The 15,625-nt window shown below is 36.0% G+C and overlaps 1 protein-coding gene across 1 annotated transcript in view; it reads left to right on the top strand.

The window, feature by feature from the left end:
• RFC1 (replication factor C1) overlaps positions 1 to 15,625 on the top strand; it is a 128,440-nt gene that overhangs the window by 103,392 nt on the left and 9,423 nt on the right. The gene's annotated exons all lie outside the window — the stretch shown is intronic.

Genomic DNA, 15,625 nt, shown 5'->3' with positions numbered 1-15,625 from the left:
TTTAAAATTGATCAAGGCAAGGAGAACCATAACTATTCCTATGATGAACTGGATGAGATGGATGGAGAAGAGCGTGAGGGAAATCTTGAATTTCTCCATAAAGCAAAAATGTGGGCTGATGTCTTCCTCATGGTTGATGCTTGGATATACAATGAGATAAGTTCACTGAAGAGGAATGTTAGGGATCTTCAGGCCAATCTGGAAGCTGAGAAAAACAAATGGACCTAGAGAACAAGGTGGGGGACATTCCAAGAAAGCTCTTGGACTATGAGGCCAAACTTTGATAGCTTCTCAAAAACGAGTAGAGCATGAATATGGTTAGTTCCAGCCTATGTGCTGTTGCGGCTAGTTTGGGAAAGAGAAGTGCGGATGAGATTGTTTCCCCTGTGGCTGCTTCTTTACATGGTGGTTCCAGTAAGCGAACTAGGCAAAGCATGAATAAGGCTATTGAAGCAGGTTTGACTTCCATGGCTAGGGAGTCAATTGAAGAGATTGCGAGGCTTGGGAAGAACTTGGCCAAAATGGTGAAGGAGCTTGTTAATGTGGTGTTGTTTTTTTTTCTTTTTGTTTGTTGCTTGTGTTGTTTTTGGTCTCCGGTCTTGGTTGTGTTTTCTAGTCTTGGTTTTTCTAGCAGTTTTTTGGTGTTTCCCTTCGGAGATTTTGATTTGATTTGTAATGTATCATCTTTGAGGTTTTAGGTCCTTGTAAAATTTGAGCTGTTTGATGGTTTGATACTCTGGACTTAATGACTATCAATAGTTAATTTTTGTATGGGGTTTTGGGTCCCCTCAAAAGTTGTTTTTACATTAATCCAAAACTTGAAAATATTTGGTAAAAGACTAAGAATAGGACAAAATGCGTAGATGATTAGATCTCCTTTATGCAAGTCATCTTTGCTCCTTTGGCACTCTTCGATTGATTGCCTTCCAAAAACCCAACTACTCTTTGAGCCAGAAAGAAATAGGCTAAGAGATAAAAATTTGTTTGTTTCGGGGTAAAATTGCGCATCTATGTTTTAAGTAGTAGTGTTTAGTGTTGAGTGTCGCCATGTGTGCATGTGAGTGCTCAAGAAAGTCTACAGAGTGCTCTAGATGTTCAAGTTCCTTGTGGGTATGTGCTTGCAAACCCCAAGGAACATGGGGGCATTTGTGTAATAACCACTTTTTTTGGGTCTTAACTAACAACTAACATATTAAGGAAATACAACTATTACTTCATTTTCATAGGAAGACAGTTATATCATTTACATTCAAGTGAATGAGATTAACGGTTACAATTAGTTAAACGAAAATTTCATAACTAACAATTGAAAACACCATCAGTGAATTTACTATGGAAATTAAAAATCTACATACCATGGAATTCGAAATCGAAATCAATCTAGGAATGCTTCTGCAAACACCCAGGTTATTCCACAAATACCACTTAGGATCAAATGACGATTACCATCCAATACCACTATATCAAAATCAAATGACGATTACCATCAAGTACCACTATATCACTTAGGGCATCGATTACCATTGGATCATTTAGGGCATCACATACCATTGTATCAATTAGGGTATCTATTATCAATGGATCATTTAGGGCATCACATACCATTATGTTAATTAGGGCATCAATTACCATTGGATCATCTAAGGCATCAGATACCACTGTATCATTTGAGGTGTCAGATACCACTGTATCATTTAGGGCATTAGATGTTATTGTATCATTTGGGGTGTCAGATAACTCTGTTTCATTTCTTTTCTTCCTATTGCTAACTATGGCAGTAACACAAGATTAGAAGGGATGCTCATAATCATTATTCTTATAAATGAAAGACTGAAATAACAATCCTATAGATATATTCCATATTAAGTTGGAAGATCATCCAATCTAATTGGTTACCAATTACATTGACGAGAAATGTTGCTTACATCAAAGGAAATAATTGAATTCAACGATATAAATTAATCCATCATATTTTCTACTTGTATAAATACCATAAAAGTAAAAATACCTGTTACCAATAAATGTTTGAATGCTCAACTTATCTTTATCTGATACACGTCTTGTCATTTTGTGAAGAGGGGAAACATTGTCAGGGGCTTAACCTCGCAATCGCGGACCTCAAATTTATCCCCACACTTTCTCTAATTAGAAAGGCCCTCCTTACTTGGAATAGACATGGAACACTTTGTCTGCCACTGAGCATCCTATTGTTTAATCACACCACTAGACTTGACAACATAGAATAAATTGGACATGCATGAGCTATTAAATGATCCTTTTAAGAATAATATCTATTGTTATGTCACATCTGATTCTGTTTCACATTAATGCAAATCTCATCTCTTCACCCTTTTCCTTGGCCATACAGCTGGGTAAGTCCCAGGTGTTTAAATATTAGAGTAAACCAACTCATTTTGCTGATCCTCAACTAATGTATGAATATCACATGTTTTAGTATGTCATAGCTTCTATGGTTTGAGAATATCATCTTATGACTTGCATAAATTACCCATCGATTCTGACTAACAACAGTAAAATAAAGATGTATAAACTTGTGATATTGCTATCAGGATTTAACTGTGTGATTTTGAGTCAAATTCATTGACCCATTTCATGAGTAATGATTCAACAAGAATCCATCTCTCATGAGAATAAATGGAACACTTAGCACTCATTGGATCTAGGTGATGCTCACAGGGGTGAAGCACTAGGACTTCCTGGGAGGTCACCCATCCCAGTACTACTCTAGCCTAAGCATGCTTAACTATGGAGTTTCCTCCATGGTTAAACACAAAGCTTGCAACCCCATTTGCAAAACCTTCACCAAGTGTTGTGCCTTTTGAACTATTCATTAGAAAGCCCCTTAAGCTCATCAGTTGATAAGTAGGAGATAATTTCGACAGCAAGTCAAATTGTGATATTGCTATCAGGATTTAACTGTGTGATTTTGAGTCAAACTCATTGACCCATGTTTCATGAGTAGTGATTCAACATGAATCCATCTCTCATGAGAATGAATGGAACACTTAGCACTCACTGTATCTAGGTGATGCTCACAGGGGTGAAGCACCGGGACTTCCTGGGAGGTCACCCATCCTAGTACTACTCTAGCCTGAGCGCGCTTAACTACAAAGTTTCCTCCATGGTTAAACCCAATTTCCTCCATGGTTAAATCCAAAGTTTCCTCCATGTATAAACTTGTTATGAACATTTTGTCTCGACTCAGCATGGGAATAACTGACTCACTAAGAACCTATTCGGTGATACTGAACAAAGATGAAGTACAATATTTTATGGATATATGCCTTTCTGTTGAAAGTACAAATGTAGTATTAAGTGATAAAAACAACATTATATTTCTTTCGGGTATGGGAAGTTGATTACATAACTTGTGGGAAATTTCTGAAGATAAAAACAGCCTTGGCTGAACGCTATCAACTAGTACCTTCACGAGGGAAATTCCGAACATAATCTCAGTGTGACTATGAATCACGACTTCCAACAAACTGGTAATAAGGAAAGGGAACAACGGAACAAAATATGCAGAGGTATATCGTGAGGAGGGAGAATTCGATTCCTGTTCTTCGGTTTCTCATGGCTCCCAAATATATGTAAAGGCATTCAATTTCTCTAAGCTTCCAAGAAGCCGTAACTCTTAAAAAAATGTTTTGCCTTCTTGGATGCTGTTATAATATGCCAAGTGTGTATTTCGGTTTCAAGAAAAGAGTTGAATAAATATGGAAAAGAACTTGAAGCTTATAAATCAAAAGAATATTATAAACATATTTATTTACTTGCACGTAAATATATCTTATTAAGATGGCACATAGTAATGTTTATCCTAGGTCGTACCTTTTAAATATGTATATCTAAATACATGTTTCATCTTGGAAGATTTATTTTATCTTCTTGTACATGCATTTTAAATGTACGTATTAAATAGATAAAATCTTGTAAAAAGATAATATTATGATGTCACCTTTAATTTATATCTATGTACGTACATAAATATGTATTATAATGATGTGGTGAAAAAGTCAACCAAAAGCCATTTGAAGTACGCATTAATTAAGTTAAAATGATTAATGTTTTAAATGTTTATTTAATAGCTCATGCACGTCTAATGTGTGTATCCTATTATGCGGTCATTAGGTCGTCAACCATGGTGATTCACGATTCATACCCATTTGCTCAATGATGGTGATGCTCTTGTGCCCAATTTTTTTCTGACAATGTTTCCACCCTTTTGATGTGCTCCCTACAAGAAAATTCTCTGCGGTTAAATCATACGAAGTTATTAATCATAAATAATCATAACGGCTAACCGCCTTTTCAATTCCATGAATTCGTGATAAATAATCAACTAGCATGTTATCTTCATATGAAATTATAACGACTAACCATCTTACCATTTTGTAGGATTATAACAAATTTAACTGTCAATTGACTTCATGTGAACCTCAACGGCTATAATAACATTTTAAATTTGTTCGAAAATTGGGATGTAACAAAATGCTTTAGCAAATAAAATAGAATTTAACACCCTCACTGGTATGAGATTAGAAACGCTTAGGTCTATTCTGCAACTCTTCCCAGTAGAGTCACCAATTTGTTGGTGCCCAAATTGACTGGTTGGAAATTTAATGAGCTTCCTTGAATTCTGGGATCTTCCAACTCAACTTGGCCTACTAACGGGAATGATTATTGAAGATCCTATTCCCCTGCACTTTAGTCTTTGCAGGACCTTGGTGGGTCCACCTATCCATCAACCTAAAATTTTGTTGGAGGCTTTTTATAGCAGATCACAGTATATGGAATTTTAGGTGATTTCTCAAGATGGCAAGTGGTTCTCAAGAATGATCAAATTACAACTTAAATAAATGCTGAAAACTTTGAATTGTTTGCCTGTGAATGCTTCAAATGAAATAGTGCTTTGATTGTGAAATATAAATATTAAATGGAATTGCTTTGGAAATGCTTGATTAACCTATCTTATATCCACTCTAGGCTAGTGCCATTGTCTCCTATTGTGTTCTTACTAATTCAATCAAGTGATCCTATGTACAACCTTAGAGACAATTGTAATAACTTGCTATTAGAAACATGACCATCACCTCAAGGGCATCTGTATGAATTGTACTTTAAATTTGTATTGTTGCAATTACTCTTACTAAATTAAATATTCAATTAATCCTGAGTCGTTACTTTGGGAAATGTTTGCATAAAATCATATTTTGTGAATATTTTATTTGGAAAAATATATCATCATTTTAGTTAAAAATAAAAGTTTACCCTAATATATCACCTTTACAAAGGGTAAGAATATATTTCCTTTTGCCAAAAATATTCTTTTAATTCATCCTTAAGTATTTCATTTTTAGGTGAGATTATTTGTTTAATGTTAATATTTCCCAATATTTTAGCCTTTTGGAAAATAAGCTTTCAAATAATATAAAAGGTTTATCCCTTCCATTAGTTTTTCGCCTCAAAGTTCTGTCTTTGAAAATATACTCTATCCTTTAATATTTTAATGCAATTTGTGACTATAGTGAATTAAGATATTTCCACTAAGGCCCTTTAATCGTCTTTACAAAGATATATGTCACCTTAATGAAATTTTATTCGCTAAAAATGATCAGGGAAGCATATACACATTGTCTGATAAAATATTTAATAAACTTGTTATCGGGTTTATTTGAAAATTATATCACTCGTACCTTTGAAATATTTTATATTATAAAATGAAGATGTGACATTAATATATTGCCTGGGAAGTCAGGTTCGAACCTTGAAGCTCGGGACCAAGTCCAGATTCGTTCGGGTTTGGATTCGAGCTCGAGTCCTTTGTGGGCCCGGGCAGGGTCCGTGTTGGAGATCGTGGGTTTGCCTGGGTTCACGGTCGGACAGACCCATAATTCCCAACAAGGACCCTACCCGGACCCGCAACAAACTTGGGCAAATCCAGGGGGACCCAGGAGGACACACGCAGAGCCGTGGCCCATGGGGCCAAAAAAGTGACTTTAAAAATAGAAAACAAAATTTTTAAATATTTTATTGTCTGCAACACTAAAAGAAGCCTAATAAGAAACATTTCATTAATCTAATCTCTCATTTGCTTTCTCATTTTGCTCTCACATTTAGGTGTGGCCATTTTTCAAATTTGAAGGGAAGGTTGTAAAGATTGTTTGTGGAGTCTCAAATCTTTCCAATAAATCAGTGTTGAGTATTCTAGGTATGCATTTGATCCTTCCCTTTGCTTCTTTGATAGTTTGTTTAAGTTTTTTTATTGTTCTAAAATTTTATCGAGCATTTGTATAAGTTTTGAAATATTTTTATTTTATTTTTGTCATAGATTGCAAGGATGAGTAGTCAGAGTTCAATTCGTGGGGAGTGATCCTAAAGATTTAAAATTGATTAAAGTTCTCATTTGTGGAAGTATACAACAAGAATCAAACAATGTGTTGGAGGGGGAGGGTATAAATGGAAATGCAATTTTTGCTAAACCCAATATAGAAGCTCATATCATTGAATTAAACATCATTTCATGGGCCCTGCGGGTCAAGGAATTAGCATGTGTGAGGGGCCTCTAGGCGGAGATAGGAAGGGGTTGTCGGCTTCTCAAATAGCAGGCATGTTGAAAGAACAAGAAGTGGCTGATAGACAAAGGGGGAAAAAGATAGAACAAAGCAAAAACCACCAACACCACCCTCTCAAACACCCACTAGACAACATCCCTTCCTACCTACCCTTTCTATGGATGTAGAAGAAATAAAAACACCCCCATCCCCTAAGAGGGGCCCATTAGATAACGCATTTTAAAATAAATTGAGAGAAATTGCTGACCTAAAGGTTGGGCATTGCCTCTTTACGAATTGTGTTCCATTCAATCTAGTGAGATCACTTTATTGGAGAGAGATGGTGCAAGCAATAACTTAAGTACCTCATGGTTACCGAGGCCTTGGATATAAAAAGTTGAGAACCACCATATTGCGCAATGAGAGAAAGAATGTAGAAACCCTTCTCAAACGAATAAGAGATTCTTGGATCCAAATGGGGGTGAGTGTTGTCTCTGATGGATGGGAAGATTGCAAAAACTATCCATTAATAAATGTGATTGTTGTCTCTCCCAAGGGGGCAATATTTTTGAGGGCAGTTGATTATGAAGGGTAGGTAAAGGATGCAGATTTCATTGCTGGACTTTTGATTGAGTCCATAGAGTTTGTGGGAGTTGATAATATTTTGCAAGTAATAACGAACGATGCTGAAGTTTGTAGGGCTATAGGTGCTTTGGTAGAAGCACGATATGATCGTATCTTTTGGACACCATGCACTTGGTGATGAAAGCAATTGGCACCCAAACTGAATGGGTGAAAAAGTGTATGAGGAGGGTGAGGGGATGCAAATGTTTGTGACAAAGCACCATATGTCGCAAGCAATTTTCAGAACTATCTCCTGCTTGGAATAATTGAAGGTAAATTTTTAATTTTATTTAATTTTATTTATCATTTTGTATCATACTTTACATAATTGACTAAAATGTTTTTTGTGTTGTTTACATATTTGAAATATGTTATTAACTTGCAATTTGAATTAACATGGTAATAGGTTGCTGAAACAAGGTTTGCTTCACACATATTTGTCCTTTGATGACTTGTGAGGGTGAAGCAAGCATTGTCCCAAATGGTTATTAGCAACCAACCAATGGGGTGGATGGAACCAAGCCGATACAACAAGGGCTAAAAATGTAAGAGATTAGATCTTGAGTGATGATTTTTGGAATAGGGTGGAATATGTATTAGAATTCATTGAGCCCATCATGTTTATGCTTCGGTATGTTGACACTAATGAGCCTTGTTTGAGGGACATATGATGCCATGGATTCCATGCTAGAGAGTGTGAAAATGGTAAGTTTAAATTTTTATACAATATTTTATCCTTGTTTATTGAGAGATTTTGATTTTTAATTTAATTAACACTATATCAAGATAACTTACATGAACATCTTTTGACATCCCAGGTCATATAGAGGAGAGATCAAGCTCCTGAGGAAACTTTCTACAAAAAAGGTGGAGAAAATTGTTCTACATCGTTGGAACAAGATGACTACACCTTTATACCTCCTATCAGATGCGCTTTCTCTAGGTATTATAGTGGTGAGATACTTTCTATTCTTGGTAGAGTGGCACCATACAAAGATCTTGAGGTTGCTAGTGGGTATAAGAAGGCGTTAGCAGGCTCTTTAGCAATCTTGAGGTGGCATCAAATGTGATGGAACTCTAAATTTGGCAAAATTTAGAATCCCACATATCATACTAAAGGGAGAACCTTTAGATCTTATTCACTACTTATATTCAAACATATGCTTCAAAGTATTAAAAGTCGTGAGTAGGGCAGTTGTAAGTGGTTCACAAAGAATTAAAGAAAGAATGAATAGAGAAGCAACAACAAACCATTAATGACAAGGACAATACAATGGCTTGATAGATGGTGAGGTTGGAACAAAGTAATCATTATCCATGTTGTAGGAAGGCCACACAAATCATCAAATTACGATGGAACAAAGAAGAAGTTTACTTATGTACAAGTGATCCTTGATAGTCAGTGATTACCAATCAAAGTATGCTGAAGTGTGATCTGTGTTAGACAATCGGAAAGGGCAAATAGAAGATTGACTGATGACTTAATTCTAAATGAGACATATGATAACTTTCAACAATAAGTTTGAGAACAACAAGCATATCAAAGTTGATCAAATACATAAGTATGAAAACGGTGAACATTAAAGAAATTCATATTTTTTTTGAAAAGAAATGTTCTATTTATATCAGCTAGGAGTCATTAGTAAAACATGTTTGGAGTTGGTACACAGTGAAATGATATCATAACTCTTGAGAAAATTCCCTAGTAACAGCTGGTATGTGGAGTAGATTCGAGTCTCTTAAAGGAGATGAATATCCAAATATTTTGTTGTGCAAATGAGCCCTAAGGAAAATATTGTAAGAGACACGTAGTTCAACAATGTTGGAAATAAAAGATGGTTTATCGCACATCAGATTGTGGAAGACAACGCCCAAATTATTAGAGAGATATGGTTATTCATAGCAATAGCAATCCATGAGCCATGGTATAGTTAAGGTAGAAAGGGGATAGGAGGTGAATGACGAAAGATTCAGGAATTGATGGTATTCAATGACGGGTGAAGAAATAAGTACGTAGATCGACAAATAGAAGGTGTAGCGGCAAGAATGATTCAACGCTGAATTAGATCAATAGCATAATAAAGATTAAGGGCATCTCTATATCTTGAGCTATCAAACTATTCAAGCATTGGCCTTCATCGAACAACGAGTTATCACTAAGCAAAGAAGATTTCGACAGCCAAAGGAGAATAGAGCGAAGGAAATGTTCGAAACCACTTCGGCCCATCTACACAAGTCAATCAACATGAAACAAGGAAGATTCTATCAATTATCTCAAGTCTTGTGTTTGTTTCCTCCTGTTTTTATTCTTCACTTCTTTGGACCATCTGCGAAGAACACATATTTGCCAATTATTGTGTGCCTCCATTTGAGCATTCACGTTGCACCTAATTTTGACGGAAACCAAAAACATTTACCACTGATATGATAACAATGAAGATGAGGGAGAGCTAGAGATAAAATCGATTAAATTATCGAGACCTTTTAATGAAGGTTCAAAGGATTATAAAATAATGTTTTTGGTAGTTAGTATAAGCATAGTTGGAAAACTCACCAAAGCCAAGAACTCACCAAGCCCCTAAAAGTTTATTCTGGAAAAAATCAGCCAATTTAAAAAAAAACTCGTGAACCTAAAAAAAGGGCTAAAATTTAGTAAAAAATACTATTTTTGGGTCAAATTTCAATGAGAAGATTCATTTGATGAGTCAATTAAAGAGAACTCGAAAGAAACAAGCAGAGTTTAGATATATATAAATGCATTGTGGGTACAAAATCGCATTCTCATGAGGATTGTTGATGGCAGGAAGTGAAATATTAAATAGTTTCTATCAAACTAGAAGTCTACAAGTAAATACTAAATAGTTAATACATGAATACAATTACATCTTCCTCTTTCCAACTTTGCCAGCAGAAAAGAGAGGGGGTCTAGTCCTCAAAGAGGTGCCCCCCACTCGGACTAGGCGTGAGCTACGTGACTGTTGTTGGTTCCTAAAATTGCAGATTGGAATCCTACGAGCCTTGCCTGCTTGATGCTGGGATATCCAACTGGTTAAGGCCAATTTAACGGGATTGATCAATGCGATCCAAATCCCGTACGCTTCCGGCTCTGTAAAATCGAGGTAGGTGTATCGAATCTTGGACAACAACCTTAAATCCAAGATGCTTAAAGCAGATTGGTTAGAAGCGAATACAACAAAAGCTTTCAAAATGGCAAGAATTATTGAAAACTTCAAACTTTGCGATTTGTGAATAAATGATTGTACAAATGTGATAATGTTTTAAATAAAGAATAATTATAGATTAATGCAATAGATGGATATATTATTTCTTCAATGGAAAGAAATGAAATAGTTGCTAGCATATGGATTATGAATCAAGAATAAAAGACCAGTGCTTAATTAAATGGGCAATCAGAGTCAATATTATAAGTTGAAAATGTACAACTTTATAAAGTTCAATACACTTAAGCTATAAACAATTTTAATAATTCAGACACGATAGATCAATTATATGAATGCAATTTTAAACTAGTCTAGGATGCACTTTAACTGTTGTGGAGACAAACTAGACATAAATACAAAAATAATTAAACATTTCACAATATTTATGTCAATCAAATTTAAAATGCAATAATGACCTAGTCCACTTATCTGAATATTAAAATATTTATAGAAGTTAATAATTTTTTTTTATAAAGGACACAACTTAATAATAATTTAAAACTCTAACATAAACAAATTAAATAAATATTTCATACTAATCCGGAAATAAAATTGTACTGGAGACACCTTTTACAGATGATCCACCCAATATAGTTCGACTCAAGAATCGCACAAGAATTTATTCGATAACCCACCATCCACAAGCTTAGTTCAAAAAATCATTTCTTTATCAATAAAAGAATAAAAATATATCATTGAGCATAGGATAGGTAAATTTTTTAAATATAAATATGAATATTGTCCCCTCAGTTTTGATTTTCATCTCCTATTTATAGAGAACGATGGGTCATATGGTTATTTCCAAATGACACATCGCTTCAAAACAAATAATTAAATTCTTGTTTACATAGCGTGAGCTTCTAATTTATAATTTGGTATTATTGTAAGGGATTAAAACCAACACTCCCCGACTCGGATAAAGATGTTGAAAATATCTTATGCACTCGGCGTATTTGCCTTCTTTTTCTGACATTCGGCTTCTGTGTATTTGAATTGAAGCTTTTATTGTTGACGACACTCATTTACTGGCTTACTTGCTGTCACATAAACAGTGATGTGGCAGAAACTAATTCACTTGGAGATATGAATCTGAATCATATAACTTATTCTTCTTCCTTCTGCTATTTAGACACCTTCCTGTCTTGACTGGCATAGCACCTAAGAATCAGTTTCATCATTTGCGTCCACAAATAGTCCAACGTGTCCTCAATATGACCACGTTTGGAGTCTGGTTGATGTTCAAAAGTGCGACGAAGGTTCCAGAAATCTCATACAAGTCCTTGTTTCTCATGTATTCTCTCTGCTTTGATGGTAACCCACCCGTCCATGCTCTTCATTGACCTTATCCTTGTGGTCTTGATCTCGTTTCACTCTTACAGATTTTCCAAAGTAACATGGGCCTTTCTATCCTTCTCCAATTCACGGTGGTTTTCAGATCATCTTCAATGCTGGCTGTATGCATTTTATATGCTGGAAATGTTTCATTGATTTCTTCCTATCCGTTTCCATGGTGGTGCTCCAATGTCTGCAAGCAAAGAACAAAAGAATAATTAGATATTGATGAACACAGTTCAAAGTTTTGAACACCTTGTGCAAGCAGTGTTTAGGAAAGCCCCAGGTAACTTTAGGTCCTCTCTTCAAAATCAATGCCACCTTCAATAGCATTCTGTGCCAAACTAACTAGTTCATATATCAGAACTTGTGGCTATGGGCTCATTCCTTCTCAAAACTCTGAGTTCAAACCAGGCTACCAAATCTCTTTGGAAAAATGAATAACATTATGGGATTGAAGATTAATTCTGTACTTTACAAACATATTTGTGCAGTATTTGGAGAATTCCAATGGCATCTTGATAATAACTTTATATTGTTTTGACACTGCCTTTATCTTATCAATACTGTCTCAGTAATTCCATTGTATCTTTTAATTACTGCATATATTTGCCCTGAGAACATTTCATTTTCATGTATATCTGTATTAAATATATCAGATTTGTGGATTGTTGATATGTTGTTAGTGTACAAATTTCTGAAGCAGAGATCACTATAATCTACATAGCTATTAGGTGGACTAGATTGGAGGTAACAAAGATTAAAATCATGAAGAGCTTAATAATGCCCATCTGCTATACTCTATGCCGGTTCAGTTCGTGTGTTCTATTCACTCCTTCATTATTAGTCAAGGAGACCTGTGGAACCTTCTTATAGGTACAATAATGCCATGACAATTCATTATATGATCATGAAACAATTAGTAATAGACCTGTTGCTACATGAAGGCTTGTATTAATACGAAGCTTGGAAACATCTTGGAAACATTTGTGTGTCTTCATACTTCTAGTCATAAAATATGCTCAAATGGATTCCTAAAACTTTGAATTTTTAGGCTCCATCACCATTGTCTGACAGACAGACAAACAAAGATTGTGAACAAGTGGCTCGAAGGAGGGACTGGCTTCAGGAGGGACAGGACATACTGAGATGCTTGAAGGAAAACCTCTAGCAGGCACGAAATCAACAAAAGATGTACACCGATAGACATAGAGTAGAGAGGAGTTTTGAAGTAGGGGATTTGGTCTATCTCCGGCTCCAACCATACTGATAATCTTCATTGAAGGAAAAAGGAAAGGAAAAATTGAAGCCGCAATTTTATGGCCCCTATCACGTAGTTCGTTGCGTTGGTGGAGTCGCGCGCGAACTGGAACTTCTAGAGGGAAGCCGTATTCATAACGTTTTCCATGTTTCATGCTTGAAGAAGGCTGTAGGGCAGAACGTCACGGTTGTCACAAACCTTCCACCTCTCAATGAAGAAGGAAAACTCATATTGGAACCAGCCAAGATCATCGAAGTACATGAGAAAACTCTGCGGAACCGCACGATGAAGGAGTATCTGGTGCGTTGGAAACACTTGCCATTGGACAATGCAACGTGGGAAGGTGAGCACATTCTCCAGCACCCGACATTACATTTGCTTGAGGACAAGCAAAATTTGGGATGGGAGGACTGTAATGTGCCCATTATAAAATAAATCATTTATCAAACTATTGTAACGAGCCGATTGACTTTATGTATCTCGGACCCATTCTTATTTTTGTTTCCATAGTTTGTGTCGTCGTTGACTATCTTTGTACACCCTCGGAAAGTTTTCCCCGACGGGTATTTAAGCACAGCTTAGAGGTAGTCTTTAGGTATGGAATTTTGGATTATTTCTGTGTACTACGAATTCCTGTTGGGATTCTTTGTAATTCGCCATTTCGGAAGTGAAAGATCTTCCCTATTTGGTTTGTTCGGTTTCGGTGGGATTCAACCCTCACCCTATTCTATCCCCTGTAATACTTTGCTCGGATTTGGCACATCAGAGCATCATCTTTCAACAACTATTGTTCGCATTCAAGTATCTAGTGTGGATTTCATCAAAATCTATTGTGTTGGGTGTATGAGCAAGATTGCATTCCGTATTAGACCCAGATATCTAACAGTGTGGCCTCCTTTCGTTTCCCGTACTACTCATTCCTTGACCGTACGACCCTCCTCCATCTGTCCATCCATATCCTTTAGTACTCCATTGTACGACTTGTGTCTTCCATTGTATAACTTTTGTTTTGTCACCATACGACCTCATTCACATCTTCCATCAGCCCCTGCACCTTCCTTGCTCCCTCTAGTCACTCACCGTACGGCCATCTCAGCACCGTACAACCCTCCATAGTAAATTGTACGGCCATCTCAGCACTGTACGAGTATAACTCCACCACTACCGCACACCATCCTCCTTCCACCGTATAGTTGCATCCTTGCGACCATACGACCATCTACAATCCACCGTATGGATAAAAATTGCTTCTCTTCTCACCACGTACAGCCCTCATATAGTTGTCGTACAACCTCCAAACATCCATCCGTATGGCCCAAGCACTCCGTACACCACCCTTGTTTCAACCATCCTTCTCCAAGTAATTCTGTACACCCATTGTGATTCAGTGCAAAATGTTTGAGTTGGGGTTAACTAGATTGCGGGAACAATTCATCCACCACAATGATCAGCATCTTATCAGAGGATATCAGAAGCGGGCATCAGAAGATGAAACCTTTCTAATGTCACTATACACTTAATTTGCATTATTTCAGCCTGCCATACCATTTGGAGTCAATGAGGTCAAACCCTAAGTGGCATGTGGTGTTTCTTGGGGATTTTAGAGCTGATCGGCACTATTTTATTGGCTGGAAACTTCATATCAGAATTTGAGGCTGACTTGTGAAATTGAGGTGGAGCAGGAAAATGTTGTATTTGCTGTCCCAAACTTGTATCAGACCCAAACATTCAGTTTGGGGTATGTACATCAGCCATTTGTTTGAATACCAAACATTCAGATTGTCCCCTGTTTGCATTGTGTATGTCTATTTGTTTTCTTATTACCAATTTTCTTCATTTAATATTCTCAAAAAAATCTTGCAGAAAACAAAAAAATTCAAAACACTGCAAAAACAGAAAACTCAAGAAAACAATTTAAAAAAAAAATTATTATTTGCTGGTCAAAGACAATTTCAAAAACAAAAACAAAATCAGGAAAGATTGGAACAGATTTGGTTGTGGATCTTTCCCAACAATGATATGGGAGGAAAGGCTGTCAGAAGTATAACTCCATCATCTAATAGTTCAACTTTTGTTTATACTTTTGGGCTAAATTGAGACATCAGAAGGGAGATAAAACTTTGTAGAGGTGGTTACCGATCAAAACTTTGTAGAGCTGGCTCAGTTTCAAACTGCAGCTTTAATGGAGAAAACTTGAGTTGTCTCATCATATATCTTCTATTGATTGGATAACTCAGTGACGAAAAATGTAACAGTTAAAGTGGCATCAAATCTTATCAATCATTCTGGAAGATTGGTTGTTAAGATTGCAGCAACTTTTTGATTTTTTTCTCTTCTTTGGGGCAACAGTCAAAATATCACCAAATATTTTTTAGCGATCTGAACAAACAATGGCAGAAATATGAAAAGTATTTAAATTTGCAGTAGTATTAAAAAATCTATATAAATCATAATTTTGTTGTCCTGTAAGATGTGTCACCTTGTCTCCCCATCCCTTAAGTTTGGAGAAATACTACATATTCAATATGCGTTGTTAGAATATTTTTGGGCCAGGTTCACATCTTGAAAATAAAGCTCATGGAAGGAATGATTCCAAAGTTTTCATTCTGGTA

Source organism: Cupressus sempervirens, chromosome 4 (genome assembly GCF_028749045.1).
Source record: "Cupressus sempervirens isolate cs-2001-9-10 chromosome 4, ASM2874904v1, whole genome shotgun sequence".
Taxonomy (NCBI): domain Eukaryota; kingdom Viridiplantae; phylum Streptophyta; class Pinopsida; order Cupressales; family Cupressaceae; genus Cupressus; species Cupressus sempervirens.
Note: the sequence above shows the minus strand (reverse complement) of the source record. Positions and strands in the feature narration are given on the sequence as shown.